The following is an 11,728-nucleotide window of genomic DNA, read 5'->3' as shown; positions in this document are numbered from 1 at the left end:
AAAAAAAATATATATATATATATATATATATATATATATATATATATATATATATCGTATTTTTCGGACTATAAGACGCACTGGACTATAAGACTATATAGGTTTTAGAGGAGGAAAATAGGGAAAAAAAATTTTGAAGCAAAAACTGGTAAAATATTTAATATATGGGAGTTGTAGTTTTGCAACAGCTGCAAGGCCACATTGACAGGTGACCCTGCAGCTGTACGGGGATGCATAGAGCGGTTTTTTTGCGGGGCCAGCTGTACTTTTTAGTTATACCATTTTGGGGGATATCTATTGCTTAGATCACCTTGTATTGAAAAAAAAACAGGAGGTGATTTAGAACTTTTATTTATTTCATATTTTTAAAGCTTTTTTTTTTTTTTTTTTACTATTTTATTCCCCCCCGGGGGCTTGAACCTGCGGTCACTTGATCGCAAGTCCCATAGACGGCAATACAACTGTATTGCCGTCTATGGGACATTCTGTCTATTAGTATTACGGCTGGTCATAGAGACCAGCCGCAATACTAATACAGCAGTGACAGGCCTGGGAGCCTCATTAGGCTCCCGGCTGTCACCTGAACAGGTTGGCTCCTGCGATATCGCCGCGCAGGAGCCGGCCTGCAACTTTACAGGTACGGGGCCGGTGGGGACCGGCCCCGGGGGAGAAGGGGCCACGGATACTGACCCGGCATCCGCTGTACTAGAGAGGAGGATGCCGGGGAGGGATAGACGCCGGGGCCTGAGACATCGCTACGATCCTCTGCCCTTCATGAAGCCAGCAGCGGGGGGACGGAGGAGCCCCTGCCGCTGCTGGCTTCATGAAGGTCAGAGGAGCGCAGCGATGTCTCAGGCCCCGGCACCTGTAATGGCGTCTATCACTTGCCGGCTTCCGCTTCTCTATTACAGCGGGTGCCAGGCGCCACCTTCAGACTATAAGACACACCCTTCTTTTCCCCAAAAATTTTGGGGAAAAAAAGTGCGTCTTATAGTCCGAAAAATACGGTATATATATATATATAAAGACTAGAGATGAGCAAGTAGTGAAATATTCAAGATTCGATATTCGTCTCGAGTAGAGCCTCAATATTCGACTACTTGATCGAATATCGAATCCCATTACAGTCTATGGGAAAAAATGCTCATTTCAGGGGAAACCACTATTCGACTAAAGGAGAGTCACCAAGTCCACGAGTAGCAGGCGGAGACTGTTTAGGAGGAGTGTTGTGCAGTTAAAGTGCACTGACCCCGTAGACTATAACGGGTCTGTGCGCTTTAACTGCACAGCGCTGCGCTGATATTCCGTTAGGGGGGTCCTCCTGCGGACTCCTTCCGGATGGGAGGCAAGCACTAATGTGAACTTACTCCTCCTGCAGAACCAGCATTGATTGGCCGAATGTTATACCGTGTATAGCATTCCGCCAATCAACGCTGGTTCTGCAGCAGGCTCTATGCTAGTCGGGAGAGCTGGCAGCTTGCGGTTTTGCGGGAGCTGACTTTTTCTCATCGGAATGCATTGACCAGCGTTGATTGGCCGAATGCTATATGCATTCGGCCAATCAACGCTGGTTCTGCCGGAGGCTCGTCTGTGAGGAGGTGGAGTCTAAGATCGGACCACAGCAGTCTCCATTGTGGTCCGATCTCAGCTGTAGCAGAGTTGAGCACACAGCTCTGCTACATCTCAGATGTAGCAGGGTTGAGTACACAGCTCTGCTACATCTGAGATGTTGAAGAGTTGAGCACACAGCTCTGCTACATCTGAGGTGTAGAAGAGTTGAGCACACAGCTCTGCTACATCTCAGGTGTAGCAGAGTTGAGCACACAGCTCTGCTACATCTCAGGTGTAGCAGAGTTGAGCACACAGCTCTGCTACATCTCAGGTGTAGCAGAGTTGAGCACACAGCTCGGCTACATCTCAGGTGTAGCAGAGTTGAGCACACAGCTGTGCTACATCTCAGGTGTAGCAGAGTTGAGCACACAGCTCGGCTTCATTTCAGATGTAGCAGAGTTGAGCACAGCTCGTCTATGAGGAGGCGAAGTCTAAGATCGGACCACAATGGAGACTGCTTTGGTCCGATCTTAGACTCCGCCTCCTCACAGACGAGCCTCCGGCAGAACCAGCATTGATTGGCCGAATGCTGTACACTGGCCAATCAACGCTGGTCAATGCATTCCTATGAGAAAAAGTAAGCTCCCTCGTAACCGCAAGCTGACAGCTCTCCTGACTAGCAAGGACAAGCCTGCCGCAGAACCAGCGTTGACTGGCCGAATGCTATATTCGGCCAATCAACGCTGGTTCTGAATCGAATCTTTACTGCACATAGGAGTAGTATTTGATCGAGTACGAGTATTTCGAATACCGTAGTATTCGTTCGAATATCTACTCGATCGAATACTACTTGCTCATCTCTAATAAAGACGTCATGACGCTCTTCTGTTTTAAGAATGACTGTGAAACAGCAATAGGTGTAAACCCATTTTGAATCAGGAAGGAGATAATGTCCAAGGCTGGTCCTATGAATTTGGATAATAATCCCAATAATGTCATTATTTCAAATAGTTCTCTACTTAAAATGATTATATATTGTACATTTTTTGTAGAAATAAATGTTATAATATCAAAATGGTCCCAGTTAGGTACCGTGAATCACATAATACAATATTTGCCACCGTTTCCAATCTCCATATCATGCTTAATGGGCAGCTAGTCATAGAGAAACTTTTATTTTATCTTATTAACCTCTTCCTGTTTCAGCAATTTTTTGTTTTTATGGATTCATTCACTATTCCTTGTCTTTCAAATTATTATTTTTCTTTATTCACAGAGCCATATGGCGCTTGCTTTTTGTGGGACAAGTTTTACTTCCTAAAGTTACCCTTTAGGGCAGGGGTAGGGAACCTTTGGCTCTCCAGCTGCTGTGAAACTATAACTCCCAGCATGCTCCATTCACTTCCATGGGAGTTCCAAGAACAGCAGAGCAAGTATACATGCTGGGAGTTGTAGTTTTGCAACAGCTGGAGAGCCGTACATTCCCTACCCCTGCTTTAGGGCCTCCTTCACATGACTGAACTTTTAAATTGTGGATCCACAATTGCAGATCAAGTATGGATAGGTGCATTTCTATGCGTCCATACACACAGTTGTATTGGTTGTGGCTATATGTCCGGGCTTTAGTGAAGAGGTGCAAAATATGGAGCAGGTCTGTATTTGCAGCTTGTTCCATTCACTACAAAGTATGTATTAGTGAAAAGCACAGATGACACATGGATGTAAAGGAGGCCTAACATTCTGTATAATGTACTAGGAAACTAGACAAAAAAAATCAGAGTGGGATGGGACTGTAAAAAAACGCAGTTGGCCTTTCTTAAAGATTTTGTTTTAATGCCATTCACTGTTATCTTTATTCTGTGTGTCAGTGCAAACACACTAATACTATTTTATAGTTTTTGTTATGTATTGATATCTTTAAAAATATAAAACTTTCATTTCAATGAATATTTTTTTTAATATTTTCGTGTATGGAGCTGTGTAAGATATATTCCTATTTATTTCTATATGTACAATGTAAAACAATATTATTTTGTTTTGTTATATTTTTACATAATTTGTTTAGCTTGAACAAGAAGTCATATATATATATATATATATATATATATATATATATATATATATATACTGCAATATTACTGTATCACAGTCTATGTAAAGGCTCCATAGTAACATAGCATTAGCAGACCTGGGAACTTACAAAATGCTCCTGACTATGATGGTAACTGAAAGGTGCCCACAATCTCTCACACTGCTGCTGGGTCCTTGTTATGTAAAACCAGTTGGAAGCTGAGCACATACCATCTTTAAATACCCGACATCCGCTGTACAGGTGCGGCAAATGCCGGAAAGGAGTTAAAGAAGGTTTCTTTCTTCATTTTTCAGACGGCTTTCTTCCAAACCTCCCTTTACTTAGTCTGTCTTAGTATGTTAGGCATATCAGACTGTCAGGCAGATTTTGGGGTAGCTTTTTATACTTTAATAACTGTAGTTTAAAAAACAACAACAACAAAAAAACAAAACACCTCAGATACAGATAGAATGGAGATGCTAGAATTGATGTTGATATGTACTATACAGTACATATGCATATGTCCTATGATCCAGCGAATCTTATACTCTTACCCCAAGGACAGGGCCACTTGAACCATAGGGGCAATGGTGTACTTGCAGTGGACCCTATGCAGGTGACCCCTTCGGAAAGTTCTGCATTTGCTGTCCTGCTGTTCCGGACCACCTCAACCTCAGCTCATCGGCATCATCTGGGCAGCTGGAGGGGGACATTAAACATTGGGCAAGTGCAGAGGGACTTTAAAGTGTGGGGTAGCAGGAGGGGGACATTAAACTGGGGAAAACTGGGGGAGGACATGAAACTGTGGGGGCAGCTGGAAGGGGACATTAAACTGTCAGGGTAGCTTGAGGAGGACATTATACTGTGGGTGCACTTGGAGGGTAACATTATGCTTTGGGGGCAGATGGGTGGGGACATTATGCTGTGGGGGCAGATGGATGGAGACATTACGCTCCGGGGGCAGATGAGCAAGAAAATGAAATGTGGGGATAGCTGGAAGGGGATATGATGCTGTAGGTGCACTTAGAGGGGGTCATTATGCTGTGGGGGTATCTGGAGGAGGACATTGTACTGTGGAATAGCTGAAGGGGACATTATATTGTATGGGGCCACTAAGAGGGCATTATAATTTGTGCAAGTCAAGTATTTCTAAGTGGTGGTGATGGGGGGAGCACACTTATGAAACCTTTGCACTGGGCCTACCAATGTGATAATAGAGCCCTGCCCAAGCATTCCAGATTACTGGAGTCCTACAAAATGTGACAGTTTCATATATCAAGTAAATGTAATTATCTGTTGCATTTTGCAGGTATTTTGCAACTTTATACACCAACTGTAACAATTTACAATTCTCCAGCAGGTAGTTTCTCTATCTCAGACACACACTAGGGGGCAAAAGTCATAGTAAGATAGTTAATATAATCAGTATATTGAGTGCAACGGGAAACCAGAAAACCCATAGGAAAACTCTACAAACACACTGAATATACACACTTCATACAGCTATCATTTTCCTTCTTCCAAAAATCTGGATCAGCTCTAGTACAAACTTGGCAGTATTAATATGTTAATACGCTCTTATAAGCTTTTTCATTAAATATTGCAACCCGAGACCATCATCCAGGAATCTAATATTTAATAATCTATTTAAAGTGCTTTGAAAGCATATATACACATAGTTTCCAATATGCTGAATACTATGGTCATCCTTTTACACATAAACATGAAATATATTCATAACTGGCTCTGCATACATAAATGAAAATATACACTATAGGAAACACATCAAAAATATACAATGCCTCAGGACTGAAACTGGAGAACTGAGGAATTTTGCCAAAAATCTGTACGTTAAATTATATTAATGTATTGTTCCATAGATCAGCTTGCACTGTATGTAACAATCACTGAACAACTGTATAGTCATAACAAGTACTTATATTAACCCTTTCTGAATCTCCAGAGTTGCTATAGATGGCATCCATGGTTGCACTCTATACTAATCACACAGAGGGCCACATTTCTACATCTTTGTACATGCATAGTCTATTTGCTTTATACATGGATTTGTCATGCATTTCATCCTTTACATGGCAAAGGGTAAAATCTGTGCAGGAATTCTGTCACATCTGAACCTGGCTTAATAGAAAAAGTGCTTTTTAGGGTTGGTGACTTACAGAAGGATCCCCACAGAGTGTAATAATAATAATAATAATAATAAATAATAATAATAATAATAATAATAATACATTTTATTTATATAGCACCAACATATTCCGCAGCACTTTACAATTTGTAGGGTTCAGGTACAGAAAAAAAGATAGATTGCAAAGAAATAGTCACTTCACACAATGGGACTGAGGGCCCTGCTCAGAAAAGCTTACAATCTATGAGGTAGAGGGGGTGACACAATAGGCAGCAGGAACGACATTGGAGGCAGCATTGCTTATATGAAGGTCAAACAATTTTGTAATAGAGGTTACTGTCATTACACAAACATAAAACTGTATGAGCCGTCACCAGTCGTGTCCTTTAACATGTGGATGGTGCTTGGACATATAAAGTTAGTCTGAAACGGCATCATATCGTGTGGGGTAATGTGGGAGCTGGAACAGAGGAGGGTTCATTTTAGGGATTCTAATTATGGTACGGAAGGGTTTACATTAGGAATTGTGATAGACCTGTCTGAAAGTGTAGGTGATACGTGTCTAATTGTTTGCAGTCCAACTGTTGGGACTTCCACCGATCACAAGAATGAGGTCCCATATAACCCCTTTTGAATACAGCAACAGTTGCACATATGTGGTGGTAACATATGTAGAGTGTATGGTTTCAGGAGTATGGTTTATACATCCTCTACATGCAATAAATAGATACAGGCATACAAAAATCTGTAAGATTGACAGATATCTGTAAATATTACAATTATGAACCATGTAATGGTTTGTTTAGATCCAGTTCACACACAATCTCTGCATCCAGCATTACATTAGAGCTGCTCTTTATTTGCTATGATGGTGTCACGATCCCCTGTTTAAACAAAAGATTTGTCTCCTGCTATGAACCGCTGTTCAATGTATTTCTTTGGCTTTGTGTGTTCTTAGCCGAGGGGTAGATGCAAAACATGTTTAACAGTCCTGTGCTTTACTGACAGTTCACCTTCAATCCGGATTATGAAGGCAGTGGTGCTAAAGATTACTGCAAGAAAGCAATCAGTAGCTTTATGAGTTGAAACAAGCGCACAAAAGAGACTTCTTGCAGAGACAATTCTGGTAGTTTAATAAAGTACTGGAGGGCAGGAACCATGGTAAGAATATTGATGGGGAGCTGAATGTGCATCTTCAGCTGGAGATAAAGAATATCAATACTGCAGCTAACAAGCGGCCACGTCTCTAATGACCTTTGCATCTTACATACCGCAGAATAAACATTATATACATGCCTCTTACACATGAACTGGTTAACAATGCTATATTCTCAAACGTGTCCTGCATACCCCATCGAATTACAATATTAATAATGGGAATTTTATGTCGAGAGCCTCCAGCTATACTAGTGACTATTATTTCCCATAGGCCTTTTGTCGAAAAACCTGTGGAGAGTATGAGATAGCTGACAGCTCTCTCAATGTACAATGTGAACCAGACATGCCCTCTATTCAATACGTTTCCTCCAGCTGTAATTTATATGTATGATAGCTTTGACAGATTTTCAGCTAAGACCTCTACCTTGTGAGTTCTTTTGTTCTGGACCAGACAAAACGCTCTCTGTGATCTGAATAAGATCCCTGCTCATCTCCCAATTAAGATTCTTCCTTTAATCCAGATGGCCTCTCTGATGCTGGCTGTATCTGTATATTTAATTGGACTAATTAAGTGCACTCCAAGACTAATTCACAATCGCTGTATGCTATAATTACTCACACCCCAGATTAGAGATGGGTTCGTCACCCTATCTGAACATGGACTGTGAGGTTAAAGGGCTTTATGAAGAAATATGGGACTCAAAGAACCGACATCAGGAAGTTCACTGACAGTAGCATCGCTGTAAAGAGGAAGAGTAGACATTACATACAGCACAATAAAGCCTGTACGGCGGGATTACAGTCATTAATAAGTAACAAAGGAAGAATAAGTAACAAAGGAAGAAGTTTCTACACAGAAGTTAAGACAGTAAAAAGCACAAAAACTTGATTACATTTTTATATGTACACAGAAACTTCCAAAAAAAAAATAAAAAAAATGCATGAATAAGGCCTTATCGATAGCATCTGTACTGCAAAACTCACAACCAATACAGCGATGGGTTATTTGTTTAAAAGAAAAAAAAAAAAGCAACTGCAAAGTAATAAGAACATATCAATATTCGGGGAATGTATATGTCTATGTATTGATAACAATTAGAAAGTCTCCTGTCGCATACTTAGAAACAAGAAGAAGACTATGCAACCTCCGTAACTTCCCTGACTGTATACTTATGGTCTCTTAGGGTAAGTTCACACAGAGATATTTGGCCTGGAACCAAAGTCAGAGGCCGCCTCAGATTCCGGACCAAAAACCAGGTAACCGTGACTGAAAGTCAGTGCACTGCACCGGCATCCAGCCGTGCACTCCGCTCCGAATTAGGGCCAATGAATGGGCCTAGTCTGGAGGAGGGAGTGTCTTCAGGCCGAATCGTGAGGCGACTCGGCCTGAAGAATGAACATCTCGCTTCTTCAGGTAAAAACTCCTGAGTGGCTCCCATTGATTGCAATGGGGGCCGTCTTTTTGGTCAGGATTTTGAGGCGGATACGACCATGTGCGAACTTACCCTTAAGTTATTCAGAAGAGTATAGATGGAAAAGAGATTACACTGTCCCCCAGCGGCCAGAGACAGTACTGTCACTAGCTGCCCACACAATGACGTGCTGGTTTTTCATGGGACTAAAGGCCGAGCATACAGAGCACACCAACATTTCAGCTGCAATGTAATAAGTACATATCAATATTTGTGTACGTCTACAATGAAATATAAAATTAGACTGAACTAGCTCCATGTAGAAATAGATAGTCATCAGTGACATCACTGGCAGTTAGATCCCATATTTAGGAATCCTAAATACAGATCACAAGAGGCCAAAAGAAATCAACCTTTACCCTTCAGACTTGTTGCTTCTCTTGTATCTACTTTATGCGGCTCCTTTACAAAGAGAGCGACTTGCAATTTTTTTTCTTTCAATACTTCTTAGGTGGATCAAACCACCGCCATAAAAATCACTCTTCAATTGGAAAATACACATTTCTACTCGGGAATGGCAGAACTTCAGTTTATCACATATATATATATATATATATATATATATATATATATATATATATACATATATATATATATATACAGCTCTGCCGTAGAGAATTTATTACATGTTCACATTGGAATGGAGCTGTGCAAACATGCAGTAAATTTTTCACAGTAAGCCTGAGCACAGCACTGTTCTTTATAGAAGCAGATTGCTTTTTGCAATGTACACCTGAACCTTTCCTTATCTACCTCAAGTCTAATAGTGCCTGTCATAAATATAGATTAAAAATATGGAACTGATTAAAATAAAGAAAAAACACATCTTCCATTTATAACGAGAATATGCATAATCTCTGCTTTGTTGAAAGAGCTACAACACGTGCCCTTTTTTATCATACTCTGTGTTTTATATCAGATCTTCTGGCATCTCCTTCCACTTAGTCAGACTGATCTGGTACATAGTACAGTACTCATATATAGTACATGGCATAGTGTTTTATGCTTCATCATTATTTTATTCTTTCACACAATACTAACTTGTGTACTGACATTGTTATCATTCATGGTGGTCCCTGCTCTCAATAGCGTTCACAAGTTACAGTATATTTTAAGAGTGTAGGAAGAAGCTGGGGTACCTAGGGGAAGCTCACACAGACATGGGGCACAAACCCCTAAGTCTAGCTACTGATGATGATTAGACAGGTTCCTGTCACACAGTCCTTAACAAGAAGATGACAATGCAACTTGCCAGTCTGTTTACTTATAGTCTCTTAGATTATTTAGAAGAGTATAGATGAAAAGATGATTACACTACCCCCCAACAACCAGAGTCAATAGCTGCTCATGTGATTTTTCATGGGACTAAGTCTAGGTTCACGCCTGAACCTGCTCTCTGATGGGGGATTCTGTTCCACATTCCACTTGAAAAATGTGGAAAGAAAAGCACTGCAAGCAGCACTTTTCTCTCCGCTTTTTTTGAAGCAGAATGGGGAACTGAATCTCCCATCAGAGAGCAAGTACAGGTGTAAGTCTAGGCTTTACCTTCTATGCAGCCTATAATAGAAACGCTGATATTTTGCAATGCATTGCATTAGTGATCAAACACCATGGAGGTCAAGACCCCCTAGAGCAGCATTTCCCAAACTGTGCTGCCCGAACCATCTACAGGTGCTCCGTGATATGGAGATAATAAACGGTTAACAATAAAAAATTGATAAATGTGAAGGGTTTAAAAATTTAAATACTGGTTCACATGCACTCCTAATATTCTACTGGCGTGGCACTATGGTCTGTTCGGCGAATATACGAGGCCGGCGGATTAACACTTCACGGTCGGACGGCACTTCCAAACTGGTCTCGGACCGCCCTTTCCGGGTTAATACGCCGGTCTCGTATATTCGCCGAACAAACTGTACCTATGGATGGAAGTGCTTTAGTCATCTTTCACACTAGTATTGTGTGGTCACTTGCTTATCTGCTGAATTTATTTGAGAGCTTCAATAATTATTTTCCTGAGGATTTCTATGAGAAAATTAAAGAAAACTTCTGGGTTATAGATCCATACTCTGCAATTTTGAAATAAACAGCTTGGTTAACATCTCAGCAGTATGAATGCCTGATAGATTTGACATTGGTTTCTGTGATAAAAGGACATTTTAAAAGTAAATTGCTTGTAGATTTTTGGTGTCAACTCAAAGACGAATTTAAAATTTTGTCAGATAAAGCAAAAATTATTCTTCCTTTTGAAACAACATACTTATGTGAAGCAGCATTCTCCACCTATGTGGCCCCTAAAACAAAATATAGATCTCGACTGAACGTGGAAACTGACATTCGATTGCAGCTATCCCAAATTCAACCAGTTATTGCTAAGCTGTGTAAATCAAAGCAGCCTCATTCTTTACAATAAAATGAAGACATTAAGTTTTTTAAGATTTAAGAAATATGATCTGTGTTTTCAGGATTTTTGTCTTTCATTATATGTAATTAAGTTCCTTATTTTTTAACCTTGACTGAAAAAGAAAAAAATTTGAATAAAGTTAATAGAAAATGTAATATTTAATATCAATTTGTTAAAATTCCCCCCTCCCCATCGCTAATATCGCTCGTTATCTTTGGCACCTATGTAGGTTTTAGGTAAAATATGTTAAGGGCTCCCTACAAAATTTCTGTCCTGAATAGTGCTCCTCGACTCAAAAAGTTTGGGAAACGCTGTCCTAGAGGGTCTGATAAATGCAATGAAAAAAACTTCATTTTTTTTCGCTGTTTTGTCTCTGATAAAAAACTGAATAAAAAGTGATCAAAGTAATAGACTTTAAATTATGGGTATTAAAATATAGGGACTTTTTTTAAAATAAAAATTAGATTTTCATTATGGGGTTAAGATGTAATTAAATCAATATAAATTTCCTCAGAATCGTACCGAAATATAGAATACAGGTGACATGTCATTCTGGCTGCAGAGTGAACGCTGACCATAAGAAAGGCTTACAAATGCATGTTATCCCCAATTCTCCCCAATTGCAAATGTAAAGCTAGGCATACACATTAGATTTTAGCCATCAGTCATCTGAAACAAACATTTGTCATTGTACAGACAACCCACAAATATTTCAACAAGCATTCACTATGCAAAATGAATGTTCATTAAAGCATGTTCGCCATAAGCCATGCCTAAGCAACCATAGTTCTGTCAGTCAATTCCTTACACAAACAACTGTAACCAACAGATGGACAAAAAAAGTTAACACAACTGATTTTAGTTGTGACCAACTTTAGTTATGGTTGGCTGTATGGGCCAAACATTTGTAGGTTTATGTACAGATG

At 40.1% G+C, this 11,728-nt stretch overlaps 1 protein-coding gene across 5 annotated transcripts in view; it reads right to left on the bottom strand.

The window, feature by feature from the left end:
- EPHA5 (EPH receptor A5) overlaps window positions 1-11,728 on the bottom strand; it is a 309,481-nt gene that overhangs the window by 108,050 nt on the left and 189,703 nt on the right. The gene's annotated exons all lie outside the window — the stretch shown is intronic.

This window comes from Leptodactylus fuscus, chromosome 1 (genome assembly GCF_031893055.1).
Source record: "Leptodactylus fuscus isolate aLepFus1 chromosome 1, aLepFus1.hap2, whole genome shotgun sequence".
Taxonomy (NCBI): Eukaryota; Metazoa; Chordata; class Amphibia; order Anura; family Leptodactylidae; genus Leptodactylus; species Leptodactylus fuscus.
The sequence above is the reverse complement of the archived record's forward strand: the minus strand, read 5'-3'. Positions and strand labels throughout refer to the sequence as shown.